A 17593-nucleotide genomic window follows, 5' to 3' on the forward strand; every position below is an offset into this window, starting at 1 on the left:
AAAAACAGGATGCATGGATGGATGGAGTAATCAAGACCCCTCATTACAACATACATCAAGTGTATACAATAGAGAAGTGGGAGAAGAACAAAACCCCCTAAGAGGAAAAATTCCCCCCCATAAAAGAGAAGAAGGAGACAAGGTAGTCTCCCCCCCCCCCCCCCCCCCTAAAAGTAGTATGTCAACCAGTGAGAAATGCTCTAATGTAGAAGTTGATCCATGACCGTTGAATGATGTTCCTCCCCTTTGGAAGAAACAATGGCAAAGGTACTAGTGAGACACTTCCCCTGGGTGTGGAAAGAATCTCAATGATATAAGGTGTCTCTAAAACTTGTGCAAGTGTCCTTGTATCAATACTAATGGTGCCTCCTTCCAAAACTACTGAGAAGAAGTGCAGATCTAGCAAGGATTGTTGTAGAACTTGTTTCAAAGAACCAACAATCTCCTCAAATGATAGAGAGACCTCCTGCACTTGCTATACACAAGGATCCACATTCACTTTAGCCTATAAAGAATGATAATGTAGAGAATGGACATGAGGGTCAGAGTGAGCCCTCGCAACAATTGTAGAAGGATCGTCCTCATCAAAGAGAAGCGATATATCATCAAAGAAGTATCCCAAATCTGTTGTGTGTGATTCCACGAACAAACTTGAAATGTCAATCAAGAAATCATCACCTAAAGCTAGAACTGGAAGACAAAGTATACCCTACTATAGTGAAGTACATGAATCAATCACTGTGGCAATAGATGAAGAATTCACCTAAAAAATAAGATAAATATCATCAAGGATGTCTCCCACATCTTTAATATGAGACTCCATGAATATTTGTGCAATTTCTGGAAGGAAGTCATCGCATGAAGGTAAAGTAGGAAGACATAAAGGGTCCTGTTGCACTGAATCCAAAGCATATGTGGCTGGAACAGGATTAATAGGAGCAACAGGAGCATCTGGAGGAGTGATCTCATCTGAAGAGTATGCAGTTGCAACTGGAGGTAGAAGATCTTTGGGGAATGGAGGAATGTGTGGATCTCCATATGTCTCCCACATATGGATCCAAATATCATATAAATCTTTTGACTTCAAGTCATCAAGTAAATCCATAACCTCCATATCCATAAATAGAAAGAGTGCATGATAAAGGATGGAACATGTGTCCTCATCATATAAAATTCCTCTCGCATATGGTAGTGCATTATGCTAACTAAGATATGGGATAACCAATTGACTCCATTCCTGATAGTTTTCTGGTGTCAAGATAATCAAATCTTCCTCCTCCATGATGTACCAATCAATGTAACCCCCAAAATGCAAAAAAAACAACCAAAGAAACCCCCCCAGTGTATGATTCATGCACTTTATAGGTAGTGCATGTACAAAAGCCAATTTAGGGCCTATTTCTGAAAGTAGTATTTTTATTCACAAAACCTATAATTTGATTACAAATCTAGAAAGTAGGCAAAAAAAAATGCACTTTCAAAAAAAAAAACTTGATTATGTCTCTAGATGAGCCCATACTAAGCATTTGAAGTGGCAAAAATAAGGATTTACAAGTTGCAAAAAAAATCAAGAACAAAGATCTCAAGCCACCTACACCAATGTGTAGATCACGAAATTCTACCCCCCAAAAAAAATTGCTCACAAAAAGGAGTCTATATGAGGGAGATATCGTTGTTTGAAAATTGTTGTTGTTGTTATTTTTTCTGAATCGCCATCGTCGCACCTTCAAAAATCAAATGGCTCTAGATTTTGCCTCAGATGTCCAATTTGAATGAAACAAAATCCGATTTGGAGGTTTTTTCACCTTTTGGATGTGATGCAAATATCTAATTTGCATCAGTAAGCACCAATCTTCACTTGCGAAAAATCTCTCCTATGGCCCAATGGCCAAAAAAATTCTGAAAAATAATGTAAATCTGAAAAAAAATGTAGAGATGCACATGAAAAAAACATAGATCTAAAAATTAAATGTATAGATCTGAAATGATCATACCAATTTCGCAAATTAGTCCTTCGGGTGTTGGTTTGCAAAATTTTTTGCCTCACAATCAACTTTGGCCTAGGGTAGCTAACTTTATTGTCGATTTTCACCGAATTAGCATTCTGGAGATAATGGCAAAGTTAGATCTGGTTCTAGACGCTCCCAATGACTGCGATACTCTGGATTCAGGCTGAGGTGTTGAAGCAAGAAAATGGTCTTGAACGGTTATGTGAAGAGAGATTCTCCAAGAGCTCTGATACCATGTAAGAATTTGGTATAGCTCGGATACCATGTAAGAATTTTCCTTAGGGCAAGATTCACCCAAGATCATAGAACTCAAACACAAGCACAACTATAGACCAAAAAGAGTATGATCAATATATTATAGCATGTCCTAATACATCACTATGTTTAGATTGAGTGTACACACTAGGAGAGCCTATATATAAAGGCCTCTCAAGAAGCACCTAGAATGTCTCTAGAAAGAACCAGAAGATAAGATAAGCATGAAAACTAAGCACACGTCTTATCCATCATTCTAGATGAGAGGATAACAATGACAAGGTGTATCTCAAGTGGAAATGTTGTAGACACCATGTGCTTAATTAATGTGCTAACTCTTGTGTTGTAGACACCATGTTTATAAAAGAGGTGTGAACTCTTGTGTTGTCAACATGAAAACTCACAAGAGTGCACATACTCCTATGTGACTAAATAAATAAATATTAAAATAATGCATTAACCTAAGTAAACTTAAGTAAAGTTTAAATAGTAAATATGTGTTTACACCAACAACAAGCCACTTCCTAATGTACACATATATTACCTACCCTAGGCTCATAAAAAGTACAACTCATAAAATCACAATTTTCACCTCAGTCCTTCACAAGCAATTGGAAAGGACCTATAGATAAAACATAGTATACACCTTATTCCTTTAAAAGCAACTGGAAAGCACCTAAAAATCAAATCTCAGTATCACCTCAGTCCTATACAAGCAACTAGAAAGCACCAAAAGATAAAACACAATAATCGCCTTAGTCCTATACAAGCAACTGGAAATCATCCAAAGATAATTGATCAAAGAATCAAAGGTTACACCAAAAAAGTCACATCATTCACTTCAGTTCTACACAAGAAAATTGGAAAGCACCACAAACATCCAAACAAACTCATCATAGAAAACATGTGACACATCACCATCGTCAAGTATTAAAGATCATACACATAATATCATCCCAGAAAAAACCCCAAGTCTATGGTAAACATCCTAGTTTGGTCAAAGTACTAAGTCAAACCCAAACCCCAACACCAATAAACCACACATCACATAAGTATAAAACAATGTAACTTCCATAACTCGTTAGGTTTTGAAAACACAAAATTTCAATTTTCACTTATTGATTTTCAAGTTTTCATTTCCAAGTGTTACAATTTGATAGGGTTTTCAATTACATTCTAGGGCTTCAATTTTCATTACCTAAATATCAAGATTACAAAGGTTTTTGAATCCACAATCATTCCAAAAATAATATTTTCAAAATTTTAAATAAAAAGTTCCTTTAAATAACAACCTCAAGATAAAAATGTTTAATCAAATTTATACCAATATTTTATTTTACAATTTTGTATTATTAAATATTATTATTATTAAAAACTTAAAAATAATTATTAAATTATTAATAGTAAATAATTATTTAATTGTTAACAAAATAATATAGTTAAACATTAATTTATTAACAATGAGAATTATTACATTAACAACATAATAATAACTAATAATTAATAATAATAATATAATAATATAATAATATAATAATATAATAACATACTAATATAATATAATAATAATAATATAATTTTAAATAAATTATAAACTAAAAAAACAAAAAGGAAATCACAATTTTAATAGTGTGATGTATGATCGTATAACCCCAAAATGGGGAAGTCGCATAGCGGTTGGGCTGCCAAAGGCAGCTGCTACCTTAGCAGTATGTGTTGCCTTGGTAGCATGCACTGCTACTATATTTACTACTTTTGTAGCCGGGGGGGAGTTCACAACCCCTCTCTCTTTTTTTAATATATTTTTTTCTTTTAAAATAAAAGCATTAAAAAATTGAGCCCCGCTCCATTTAAATATGCACAATCTAAATTTGCATGGTAATGGTCAACAACACATTGTTTTAATAAATTTATTGTGATAATTTTATATATTATATATATTTTTAAATCAATTTACATATTTGATTTGATAGGGCAATGGAAAAGAAACAAACAAATTTAATAATTCCATTTCCAGCATTCTTTCTCAAACCCCATCTCGAATCCCAAGAAAGCAATTACGAATCTATAAAATCTACCAAACAAAGGTTTCAATTCCTCCATTCATTTACAAATGCTTTTGAAAATGAAGATCAATAAAACACAAACAAGGGTTTCGACCCAATTGAATTTTGAAAACAATTTTATTCAGAAATGAAGAAGACAAAATGATTTCATAGAAGAAACTATTGTGCAAAACTCACAAGATCCTACATGGACCTAATGCTAAACAATGGATGCACGAAGCTCGCTAGCGAATTCTTTTTCTTTCAGAAACCCTCTTCTCGGAAATTGGCTTCTCCAAACCTGTCTATGGAGAAATGAGCTGTAATTTCCTAAAAAAGAGCTTTCCCCAAAATTAGGGCTTCAATTTAGCAATCATGTGAGATTCTTTTCCTTTATTATTTTTATTATTTTAATTTTTTACACGAACCACATTAGAAATGTCAAATATAAAGTAGAACATACAAGTACACCATACACATGCAAGTATGTGATAAGTAACCATGGAACTGCATATAAATCCCACATCTAACTATCATCATTGTTGCTGTAAATACGTATTTACTATTTATACTTACTTAAGTTTACTTAGGTTAATGCATTATTTTATTATTTATTTAGGTGAGACATTTAGGAGTTTGTGTACTCTCATGAGTTACGCAACTCTAATTCAGCACATGGTGTCTACAACATAGGAGTTTGCATCATTTACTGAGTTGTCGTGTAGATAACACAGTTATTCGCACTCCTAATTTAGCACATGTTGTCTACACCACTAATTTATGGGCTACACCATTGTAGGCTTATCCTCACATCATTACACTTACTTCTGTGCTTAGTGGAGGATAACCCATATTTGGTGGACATGTGCCTGGTTGTATGACTTATCATGATGTTGAATTCTATGCATTCTAGAAGCTCTCTAGAGGCCTTTATATATAGGCACTCCTAGTGTACTTGCAATGACACATATGGCATATTGAATGAATATATTGTCATTATGATCATACTCTTTCTATTGGTCTACTGTTGTGCTTGTGTTTGATTTCCTTGGTCTTGGGTGAATTTTGGCCTAAGCCAAATTCGTACATGATATCAGAGCTGAGGGAGATTCTCTACACATAGCTATTCAAGACCATTCATGTTTCAGTACCTCGACCCGAATTCAGAGAATCTACATAAATTGCGAGCGTCTAGAGCCAGATCTAACCTCGCCATTGTGTTTGGAATGTCGATTTGGTGAAGATCAACTATAAATTTGCCTATGCTGGGTGAAAGTTGATTATGAGGCAAAAAGATTTTGCAAATCGAAACCTAGAGGCCCCGATTTGCAATTCAGGTATGGTCATTTAATTGATTTGATTATTTAATTTTCATATCTACATTATTTTTATCTTTGTAATTTCTTTATTGTTTTAGAATTATTTTTTTAGAATTTTTTGCCCAGTCAGGCATTCAGGCAGAGAATTTTTTTTTTGCAGAATCGGGCTGTCAGATCTCGACTCTGCAATTTCAAAATTTTTTATTTATTTTCGCAAGGCACCATTTATTTATGCACTTAAGTGGGGGTGTTGGTGTAAATACATATTTACTATTTACACTTACTTAAGTTTACTTAGGTTAATGCATTATTTTATTATTTTACATTATTTTTATTATTTATTTAGGTGAGACACTTAGGAGTTTGTGTACTCTCATGAGTTACACAACTCTAATTCAACACATGGTGTCTACAACACAAGAGTTTGCATCATTCATTGAGTTATCATGTAGACAACACAGTTATTCGCACTCCTAATTTAGCACATGTTGTCTACACAATTGATTTGCATGTTACACCATTGTAGGCTTATTCTCACATCATTGCACTTACTTCTGTGCTTAATGGAGGATAACCCATATCTAGTGGACATGTGCCTAGTTGTATGACTTATCATGATGTTGACTTCTATGGATTCTAGAAGCTCTCCAGAGGCCTTTATATACAAGCACTCCTAGTGTACTTGCAATGGCACATATGGCATATTGAATGAATATATCGTCATTTTGATCATACTCTCTCTATTGGTCTACTGTTGTGCTTGTGTTTGAGTTCCTTGGTCTTGGGTGAATTCTAGCCTAAGCCAAATTCTTAAAATCATGAGATAAAGGAAATCATTGTATGAACATACATGTATCATCGTAGAAATAATCTTGAACGCGTGAAATAACTAAGTCACTCATCAAATATATCAACTGAGTATGAAATAACATCTAATCAATCTGGTAATTGAGTACCACTAACCATAAGACATTATCATAAAATAGGACTAAAAGAATCTAATAGTACAATCTAAAAAGTCAACTAGGGGTAGGCATTACATCCACCTCCCCATAGACTTAGGTTTATTCCTGGAAACCTACAAGAAAGATAAAACTCTAGCACTCACTGTGTGGGTCCCAATGGACCCTTTCCCCTTGTAGGAGGATAAGACTCCACCAAAAACACCCAAGCAAGAACAAAAAAAACACTCACAAGTCAACAAAGGTATACCACCAGAAAGCGCAAACATAAGAAAAATATGTCTAAAAACCAACTCAAAAGTTTTTTCCATTTTTTGTTTTTCAAGTATTCAAGTTTAAAGTTTTCAAGTGTTCAAGTTGTAAGAGATACATAACACTATTTTAGTTTCGTTTCAATTTTACTAGTTCGAGTGTTCAAGTTTTTAATAGATACATATAATAATTCAAGTTTTGTTTTCAGTTAACTAGATGTCATCTAGCGGCGTTCCAATATACTCAGAGCTCCCAATGTAGAAACTAGGCTTTGATACCATATGTAATGCCTCTTCACTAGGGAACCCAAAAGAAATTAACCTAAAGTTTTTAGTAAGTTTGCCAAACATTTTTTTAAAAAAAGATAATAAACAACAACAGATATAATATAGCAGAAGCAATAATCACATACATAAACACAATCCATATAAATAGATTACATCTCTCAAGGGTCCCATGATGTTGACTCACATTTAAAATTAATAAATTCTAAATCCAATGTATAAGAAATCCACATTAAAGAGTAACTACAAGTACAAATCCATTTTACTATTATACAATTATATCAAATGCCTCTTGGCAATAATCAGAATGTGTAATCATCTCCTGTACAAGTCATAGGGTATGAAAAGCTTAAAGAATATACATAATAAAATAAATTACATCATCTCGTAAGATCTCTGGAATAAAATACAATGCAATAGAGTACAACCATCCATCATAGTACACAAGAACAAAAAGAAAGGCAATACAAAATAGGGAACTCCAACAACAACATCGAATTGTTGGATCTCAATGGTATAAGTAAAAATCACTACCACTCGGCCTCGTCGAACCTAAATAGCCCACTCCCACCATGCTGAGGAGATAAACTTAAGTCCCATGCATATAACAATCCACAAGTCATAAGTCGTAACCAACATCTAGGTCAAGGAAACACCTAGAAGAAAACTATCTCAAAGGTACCAAGACACAAGTAACATCTAAACTTAGAGACAATAATGACACGTAGGAAATCTACTATGTAAGTGGGCAAGTGTCATCACATGAGCTAACTCTAAGGTTACCCTAGTAGCCTCTCTGGACTTTGACCGCCTAGTGACTCTATGCGGCACCAATATCCTTTTGTACAGACAAGGCATACTAATGAAGCAAGGTCACAACCAAGCATCCTCTCTACTCCCATCATAGCTTGTACTAGCAATCGAGGCATGGGCGAAGAAAAACAATGACTTATTAATTCATTTTACTCTCATTTAATGTAATGTTATCACTTATTAAAACAACTTACAATGGGTTACCCAGGCAGCCACTTAGGGCTCTGACCTCCATTGCAGGCCACTTCCCAATGTACACATATATTACCTACCTTAGGCTCTTAAAAAGTACAACTCATAGAATCACAATTTTTACCTTAGTACTTCACAAGTAACTGGAAAGCACCTATAGATAAAACACAATATTCACCTCAGTCCTTTACAAGCAATTGGAAACTACCTAAAGATCAAATCTCAATATCACCTCAGTCCTATACAAGCAATTGGAAAACATCAAAATATAAAACATAATAATCACCTTAGTCCTATACAGGTAACTGGGAATCATCCAAAGATAATTGATTGAAGACTAAAAGGTTACATTAGAAAAGTCACACCATTCACCTCAATTCTACACAAGAAAATTGGAAAGCACCACAAACATCCAAACAAACTCGTCATAGAAAATACGTGACACATCACCATGGTCAGGTATAAAAGATCTTATGCATAATATCATCCCAGAACAAACCCCCAAGCCTTTGGTAAACATCCTGATTTAGTCAAAGTACTAAGACAAACCTAAACCCCAACACTAGTAAACCACACATCACGTAAGTACAAAACAATGTAACTTTCATAACTTGTTAGGTTTTGAGAACACAAAAGTTCAATTTTCACTTATTGGTCTTCAAGTTTTCATTTTCGTTTTCATTTCCAAGTGTTACAATTTGACAAGGTTCTCAATTACAATCCAAAGTTTCAGTTTTCATTACCTAAATATCAAAACTTCTAAGGTTTTTGAATCCATGATCATTCCAAAAATAGCATTCTCAAAATTTTAAATAAAAAGTTCCTTTTTATAACAATCTCAAGATAAAAATGTTTAATCAAATTTATACCAATATTTTATTTTACAACTTTGTATTATTAATTTATTTTTTTGATCGGTAAACGACCAAGGCCTTGATTATATTTATTAATAAAAATGATAAATTACAACGTAGATTCTTCGTTCAAATGGGCACTGGTAGGAAAGAATGGAGAAGAAAACCTTCAGTCTAGCCCGGGACCAACGTCCTTTATTATTACATCATAAAAGGGGCATACCCCAGTTAAATTAACTCAAAAGTTTTAATTACAAAAGAATGGATTATAATTCAAATAAGTACAATCGACATTGGTTCTTGGATGCAATTGCAACCAATGTAGTTGGACCATTTTAGCCTTTGTATTTTCACATCTTTCCATAATTGAGCAAAGACATTCAACCCTGCCTTCTTAACTAACCATCAGAATTGTCAGTGGTAGAACTGCAAAATCATATAAATGAAATGGATGCCTTTGAAAAAAATTGTTACCTCTCTTTAATTTAATTGAACTATCTCCTACAATACTTTTATATTAGATATGTCAAAAAATTATTATCATTCCTTTGTTAACATAATCCTTATTATATCAGAATAATTAATAATAGATGCATTTCGGACAATACCTAAAATTACTAGATTTAGAAAATTGATCTTTAACTCTTCTGCTATACTAAATTATATATAACAATAAGCTTATTAAAATTCCTATCAAATTCTAGTACCAAAACAACCTTTATTACCTTTAGAGGGCCATAAGAATAAGTCTTAATCTGCCAACACCTAGACTAGTCTTACAAAAGGAACATCAGAATTTAACAAATCAATTGAATATTTATGCTCAAAATCAAGCAACACCACTGGACACATCACCAAGAATCCTAAAACCAGTTTCAAACATCTGGCTATTATACTAACAAGGAATTTGAATCACACTACATAGAACCCTGTTAAGAGAATATTTAAGCATTGAGTATCTTACTTGATACAAATCTGTATCCGAAGAGATATTGGTTTCATGTCCTGTTTATCAAAGATCATACTACCCACGCTAAATTTCAAACCAATACACTATAAAAATAATGTTATACTATTCTGATAACTAAAAGCAAATCTACATAATCAAATAGAAAGAACATCCCCTCCCTCTTTAAAGGATGAAATCAAAGCTTAAATATTTAACTAAGTGTTCCTAGTGAAAGTCAATTAGCACCTTAGGGCTTATCACTTCAAACCCAAATACTAGTCTAAACTGAATGGAAAATTAACACAAACTTTGGATCCAATCAGGAAGGGGTTAGGAAACAGAACACCCTATTTGATACGCATGCATAACCTTAAAGATAAAAATTCAAGTTGAAAGCTAGTTGCCATAAAATCATTATGCCCACTCTAAATTTTAGATCACTTCTCAGACAATAAAATGTTGCACTTCTCATAAGGATAAAAACAAATATAGATAAGAATATCACAATGCCAAGCATCCCATCCAATTTAACAGTAAAACATATTATATATCCATTCAGCATTCATATTAAGAACAAAAAACTACCAGAGTACACCAATGTGTTTACATTTGAGGGCACTAAAGTCACCAATTGATAACTATCCATTTACAAACTACTCGAGTACTACCAAACCAAAACCTTGAACTAAACAAAAACTAATCTAGATAGATATTTACCTAATCATATTCTTGAAGACATAAAACAACATATGAACAAGATGGGCTATACCACAGATACCCAATGAATTAAGGTGACAATATTGCTTGGCCCATTCATCATACTCAAACAATCAAACAAAAAAACCTGTATCTACAACTGCTTGACCACCTCACTTCTTCCATAAAACCATGATAACTTCCACAATGTCATTTAGATTTTTTGCCTAAAAAAGGGGAGGAAATTCGAAAGATGACCTTTCTCTGTTGGTCTTTTCAATATTGGGGGTACAGAAATCCAGCCTATCCAGGTTGCCTAATCCCACTCCCAGATGGATATAAGCCTTGAAAAGGCTAAGATAATTGGTAAGCCATCCCTGATTAGCATACACTAAAATCTTTCTCCAACCAAGGAGGAAATGGAAGCATGATTCCAGCTTGCGCCAGGCCAAATTGAAGGCAACCCTATCTCTAATAAATAGGGTTGGTCTCCTAGGAATATTAGCCACTACGAGACTCCCTGGAGGATGATCCATATACATCTCTGGAAGGGGCACATTCAAATCTTCATCCAAACTCAGAATAACTTCTATTATTCCTTGGCACTAAGTGGAATAAAAAATGTTAAGAAAAAGTCTTACCATGGCCCATTTGTTGATCCTGGCTTTAGCCATGCAGCCAATGAATGTGCCTATAATGTCATTTTTCGTTCTCTAGGTGTGCTTATACTTGAAAGCTCCTTCACTGATAGCTCTGCTAACCATAATGTGGGTCATGCCATCGTGTGTGCCTCAGTGGTGTGGAAAACACATATATTCGTGTCCATCTTTGCTATAGACTAACCTAATGATAGAGATTGGGTGCTAAGATTCAAACAAGAACAAAGGACGAAGCCTCTATAAACTCCTCGGATGTCTAGAAGTTTCGGTGGGGCTTGACATCATTACAGAATGATAACACAGTCATGCTCCAACCATGTGACGATGTATGAATCATTTAGGAATGTGATAAGTCTAAGTGTTTGTTGAAATCCTACTAAAATCTAAAATTGTCTATCTGATGACCTAATAAAGATGCCTCGTAGGTACCCTAGATACCTAATATTTATGTGACCATCTTTTAATCACGAGATTGCTATATGCTAATTGAGAATCTATAAGATAAAATATGTTATGAAATGCTGATACCCCAAATAAATTGTCCCAATATATAGATGGCCTAATCTGGCTTACCTGAGTTAATATATATAAATACCAAAAGTCTATTTAATCAGAAATGGTAAAAACTAATGGTACTAGAAAACCTAAAAGATCATTGCCTCTCTCTAAATTCTAGTGAGTTGACACCATCCACACCTTTATTAGCTAGATGATCTGCCTTTTGATTACCTTCTCGATATATATGACAAATCTTGATATCCTTAAACCTATCTATAAGGCTAATAACTTCTTTTAGTTTAGAGTTTAGGACCCAATTTGGAGTAACTCTATTTCTAATCACATTAAAAATAATTTTTGAATCACCTTCAACGACAATTTTTGTTAAACCTGAATGATGACAAAGCTTTAGCCCTTCTTCTAATGCTCTGAGCTCTACTAGGTTATTAGAAGTAGGACTAATGAAAATCGCTTTTTTAGAAATTCATTGACCTGTATCATCATTGATGATGCAACCAATACCTGTCGACCCTGGATTTCCTTTGGTTGCTCCATCAAAGTTAAGCTTAGCCCATCCCATCATCGGAGGGGTCCATTTGCAACTTTTCTTTGCCTCCTTACTTTTTTTAAAAATAAATGAGAGGAGGATTGATCAAGTTAGGCCAAAACTTTTTAATTTGACTGTCCCAAAGAGAAAAGGAACCTTCTTCCGTTTTGGATGTCCTAATATGAGCGTTAACTATTTCAACTATGCTAGCTTCTATTTTTAGAACTAACTCTTCTAATTTCAACTCAGAATCACTAATTATCATTCTATTCCTTTCTTTCCATAATTCTGACATAAGGATGGATGGACATATGCTCCATAGTTTGTTATAAATGCCCTTACATAGGTTTGAAGGCCACCCCCTGAGAAAATCAATAAGAAATTTCAGAAATGGAGAGTGCCAACCTAGTTTATGAGTAAGCCATTCCCAGCAAACTTGGGAATAAGGGCAGCTGTAAAGAAGATGGTTAACATTCTCACTATCCTGCTTGTAAAGAGCACACCTTGAGGGGCCTTCAATACCTAGTTTACTGGGTCTATCTACCATCAAAATCCTATTTTGAAATGTAAGCCATAAAAAGAAGCCTACCTTCGGCAAACATGCCATGTCCCAACAAAGTTTAAGTGGCATTTCCATATCCTCCCATCTCTTTGAGTTTATCAATACTTTGTAGCCATTTTTTACACTATACTTCCCATCATTTGAGGCTGCCCAGATGAGCTTATCATTCCTGTCAAGCTGTTTTATTTTCCTATCTTGGACGATATTATTGTATGCCTCGATTTTCGTCAAGTCCAACTCTGCATCTTCGAGCAGTTTCCAAATCCATTTAGAATGGTCTCCTATAGAAATCTTTGTTTTGTAATCACTTACCTTCCTGCCCCATCGACTAATTAGTTTTTCTTTAAGAAGCCCCGAGAGATGATAACTATCTATTGATGGATGCCCATCCCAAGAGTCTTCCTAGAAAAGGGCATCATCACCCTTACCAACATCCCAAGTTAAATATTTGCTAACAAGGTCACAACACTTAATCATGAAGTTCCAACTTTCTGATCCTTTTGGAAGGTTCTTCATCATAAAAATCAAAGCAGGATCTCCTACCTCCAAATACTTATTGTACATTATCTTGGCCCATTTTTGCTCTTTTTCCATGTATAGATGCCATATTAATTTAGCCCCTAAAGCTTCATTCTGCCATTGTAGATTTTTGATACCTAACCCTCCGCAATCCTTAGGTTTGCAAATGTTGTCCCATTTAATGAGGGCCAATTTTTTAGATTCCTCACAATCATTCCAAAGGAAGTTTCTAAGTTTAGACTCCAGCTTGTGATAGAGAAACTTGGGAAGCGAAAGGCAGGAAAGCAGATATATTGGAATGGTTAATAAAATCGAACTAATATTGATACACTTTCCTACTTTCGTAAGCCATTTATCTTTCCAACATCCAATCCTTGCTTCCATCTTCTCCAATATATTATTCCAAACCTTTCCAAATTTTACACCCTTTTCTAGCTCAATGCCAAGATACTTGCAAGAGAATGTACCTTTTATAAATCCCATAAACAAATTTGGCCTTCCATCTTAGGATCTGTGTTCATGAAGTAAATCTCAGATTTAGATTCATTCACTTTATGATCGGAAGCTTTCATATATTGCTCCATAATGGATCTTAAATTAATTGCCTCTTTCTTTGAACTTTTACCCGGCAAAATCATGTCATCTGCATATTGTAGATTGGTAATATTGGGGACATTGCTAGTGACAATAATGCCTTTAATTTCCTTTTTGTTGTAAGCCTCAGTAAGAGCTCCCCCATAGGTTTCAACCATGATAATGTCTAAGAATGGAGACAAAGGATCTCCTTGCCTTATACCCCTAGAAATCTCAAAAAAGCCCTTAGGGGACCCACTAATGAGGACCAAAATTTTGGTAGAAGAAATGCATTTGAAGATAAGGTTAATCCACTAATAGGAGAAACCAAATGCTTCTAATGTTTTACAGAAAAAATGCCAGTCCACCGTATCGTAGGCTTTTTGGATATCGAGCTTCGTAAACATACAAGCCTCTTTGCTCTTTTGGGTTGAATGAATCATTTCTTGAATGGTGAGAATACCACCCAGAATGGATCTACCTGGTACGAATCCTATTTATTCCCGATAAATAATCTTAGGAAGGATTAATTTAAGTCTATTTGCTAATGTTTTTGAAAATATTTTATAAATGGTATTGCATAATGCAATGGGCCTAAAATCTCCTGGATTCTTTTTGGGAATCAAAGTGAAAAAGGAATAGTTAATTTTGGATAACAAGGATCCTCCCTTCTGCAAAGCTTCAATTTATTCCCAAAGATCTATACATATAATATCTTAGCATTTCTAATAGAAAAATGCTTGAAATCCATCTGGACCTAGTGACTTTTCTAGATTAATGTTGAAAACCATTGATCTAACTTCTTCTAATGATATTAATTTATTTAGTGCTTTATTACCCTCCATAGTGACCAGTTTAGGGATTACTTTGAGCATAGTAACTTGGGCTACTCTATTTGATTTGTTGTAATTATTTAATTTTTTTTGAAAATGATCCACAAAAATCTCTGCTATTTCTTTTGATTTATTAGTTAAGATGCCCATTTGGTTTCTAATGCTTGCTATTTTACTTTTAGTCCTATTATAAAGGGTTGAGTTATGCAAATATTTTGGGTTCCGATCTCCCTCCACTAGCCACCTTTCTCGTGACTTTTGTTTCCAAAATATTTCTTCTTTAGACAATATATCTTCTTGTTTAGCAAACAGTTCTTTTTCTAACATATAACTATCATTATTCATGCCATACTTGATAATTTCTTGATTTAATTCCTTTAGTCTGTTTTCTATGTCCAATTTTTCTTTAAATATGTTGTTGAAGTGTTCTTTGTTCCATCTCAGAATCTTTTCTTTGAGCAATTTCATTTTGGACACAAAAAAAAACATTTTAGCACCTTCAAAATTACCTTATGTCCACCATTCTTTGATGTTACCTAAAAAGCAAGAGTCTAAAAACCACATTTTTTTCACATTTAAACGAATTCCTAACAAGTTTTTGAGGCTCATAAATATCAATTTTGACTAGGAAATGATTAGAGCCAGCAATAGGAAGAATCAAGGATTGGAGATTAAGATTATCAAAATCTAAGTCTCCTTTGATAAAAACCGATCTAGTTTTTTAGCAGTATATGCAAAATCCTTTTGTTTGTTGTTCCATGTAAAGTTCCCATTATTGCATGGCATATCGATTAAATTAAGACTTTCACACCATTTTTTGAAATCTTTTGTAGATTGAGGGATCTGATGAGAACCCCCTATTTTTTCATTCAAATTTAAAATAGTATTAAAATCTCCTCCTAATAATATTAAACTATTCTGATAATCTTTCAAGAATTGGTTGATTTCTTCCCATACTGATTTTTTCTCTATATTACTGGTTGGACCATAAATGTTGATGAGAATAAACTTGAAATTTGATTTCAAGCTTTTAACTATACCACTAATCCAGTTGATATTTGAACTTAATAAATCTAAATTTACTTTCCTGTGGTCCCAAATGACACCTAATCCTCCAGATGCACTTACAGATTCATGGAAAGTAAAACTCCAATTACCTAGCTTATTTCCTAATTTAATTCCTTCTTTCTTGTTTAGTTTGGTTTCCTGTAGTAATATAATTTCAGATTCAAATTGTTTAACGTTTTGTTTTAGTATTCTTTTTTTGCTAGGGGCATTTAAGCCCCTAACATTCCATGTTGTGATCTTCATGAATCCTTGGGAAGGATCTTCCCCTTCCCTATGTTAAAAAGTTGACTGGTTTTTTGCTGCTCTCGGGCCTTACCATATGTTTCTATGAGTTCCTTAAGCGACTTTCTTCCTCTCCTAGATTTCATCTTGCCACAGTTAGGAGATTTCACCCCTTCTTGATTTTTTATTATACCCAGTTGTTCCAGATTCTCATTTGCACTTTTAACTATGTCAAATTGATTATTCCCTTTGACCTTCTCTTCTTCGTCACTTAACTCTTGAAGTATCTGATCTATTATACAATGGTGTTTCGTGGTGACTTTGTCCTCAATCTCATATAACTTGCTGGTTGTCATAGTGTTTGCGCTAGACTTATTCGCTTCTTCAAAGGATATGAGGTCCCTTTTGAGGTCTTCAGATGTATAATTATCCCCTCCTAGCTGTAGTACTTGTCGCAAAAGTTCTTCTTTTTGTGATATACTACATTTATCTTCATTTTCAAAGTCAAATACCCAGATCAATTCCTCTAAAAGCCTTTCCATGTTTTCCTTTTCCTCCTCTTTTAAAACTCCTACTTCTAAGTCTTTTTTTTCTTCCAAGTTCTTATTTAAAAAATCTTGGAAGGATTGTATTGGAATGTCTTCAGACCTGTTTATTTCTGGTGTATAGATTTTAGTCTTGTCTTCAAAAAACTCTTTCTTTAGGGAGGGGGTCTGCCAAAATTTGGAAAGCCGCTTTGAAATTTTCTTATCTGGGCTAAATTTATCAGAGATGGTTCTTCACACTGCTGCCTTAGAATCTTCGAATGGGATTTGGTGAATTTACTCTTTTCACTCACTGATGCATCTTCAAATAAGAGAGATTATTCCATATCTTCAATATTTCTATATGGAGAGGTTGAACTCTTATTGACCAGCAGATTGGTATCTAAGGAATACTTATAATCACTATCTACCTTAGTTGCATCTTTCCTTTTTTTGAGCTTCTTTTCTTTCCTCTTATGTTTTTTGCTGTGAACAATTATACTCTATACCAAGGCCCTCTTGTCTAAATTGGGAGACTTTTCTAGGCTATCCAGCTCCTTTAGTTCTAGAGAGTGTCGCCTCTCTGCACTCTTATCTATTTTTTTGATCATTTTTGCTTGTGGACTTCTATTATTCTCTTGATTTGATATGGTACTTTTCTGCTGATTTCCATCAGTTTGGAATGTATGATTATAATCTTTCTCTGCTATATCATTTTTTAGCTCTTCTTTCCTTGTTTTACCTGTTGTAACTATTGTGCTCTTTAAAGGAACCCCCTTAGCTTTGTATTCCTCTTGCATCATACTTAGATGCCTTATTCTAATCATGGAATGGGATATATTGAGATCTGATGTCTTTGTAGTGTTTTGAAGGAAAACTTTGGCTCATTATCAAGTCTGATAATCTCTGTGATATTGCCCTCATATCTTTGGAAGTTCAGATTGTATGTAGATCTATT

The sequence above is a fragment of the Cupressus sempervirens genome, chromosome 2 (assembly GCF_028749045.1).
Source record: "Cupressus sempervirens isolate cs-2001-9-10 chromosome 2, ASM2874904v1, whole genome shotgun sequence".
Taxonomy (NCBI): domain Eukaryota; kingdom Viridiplantae; phylum Streptophyta; class Pinopsida; order Cupressales; family Cupressaceae; genus Cupressus; species Cupressus sempervirens.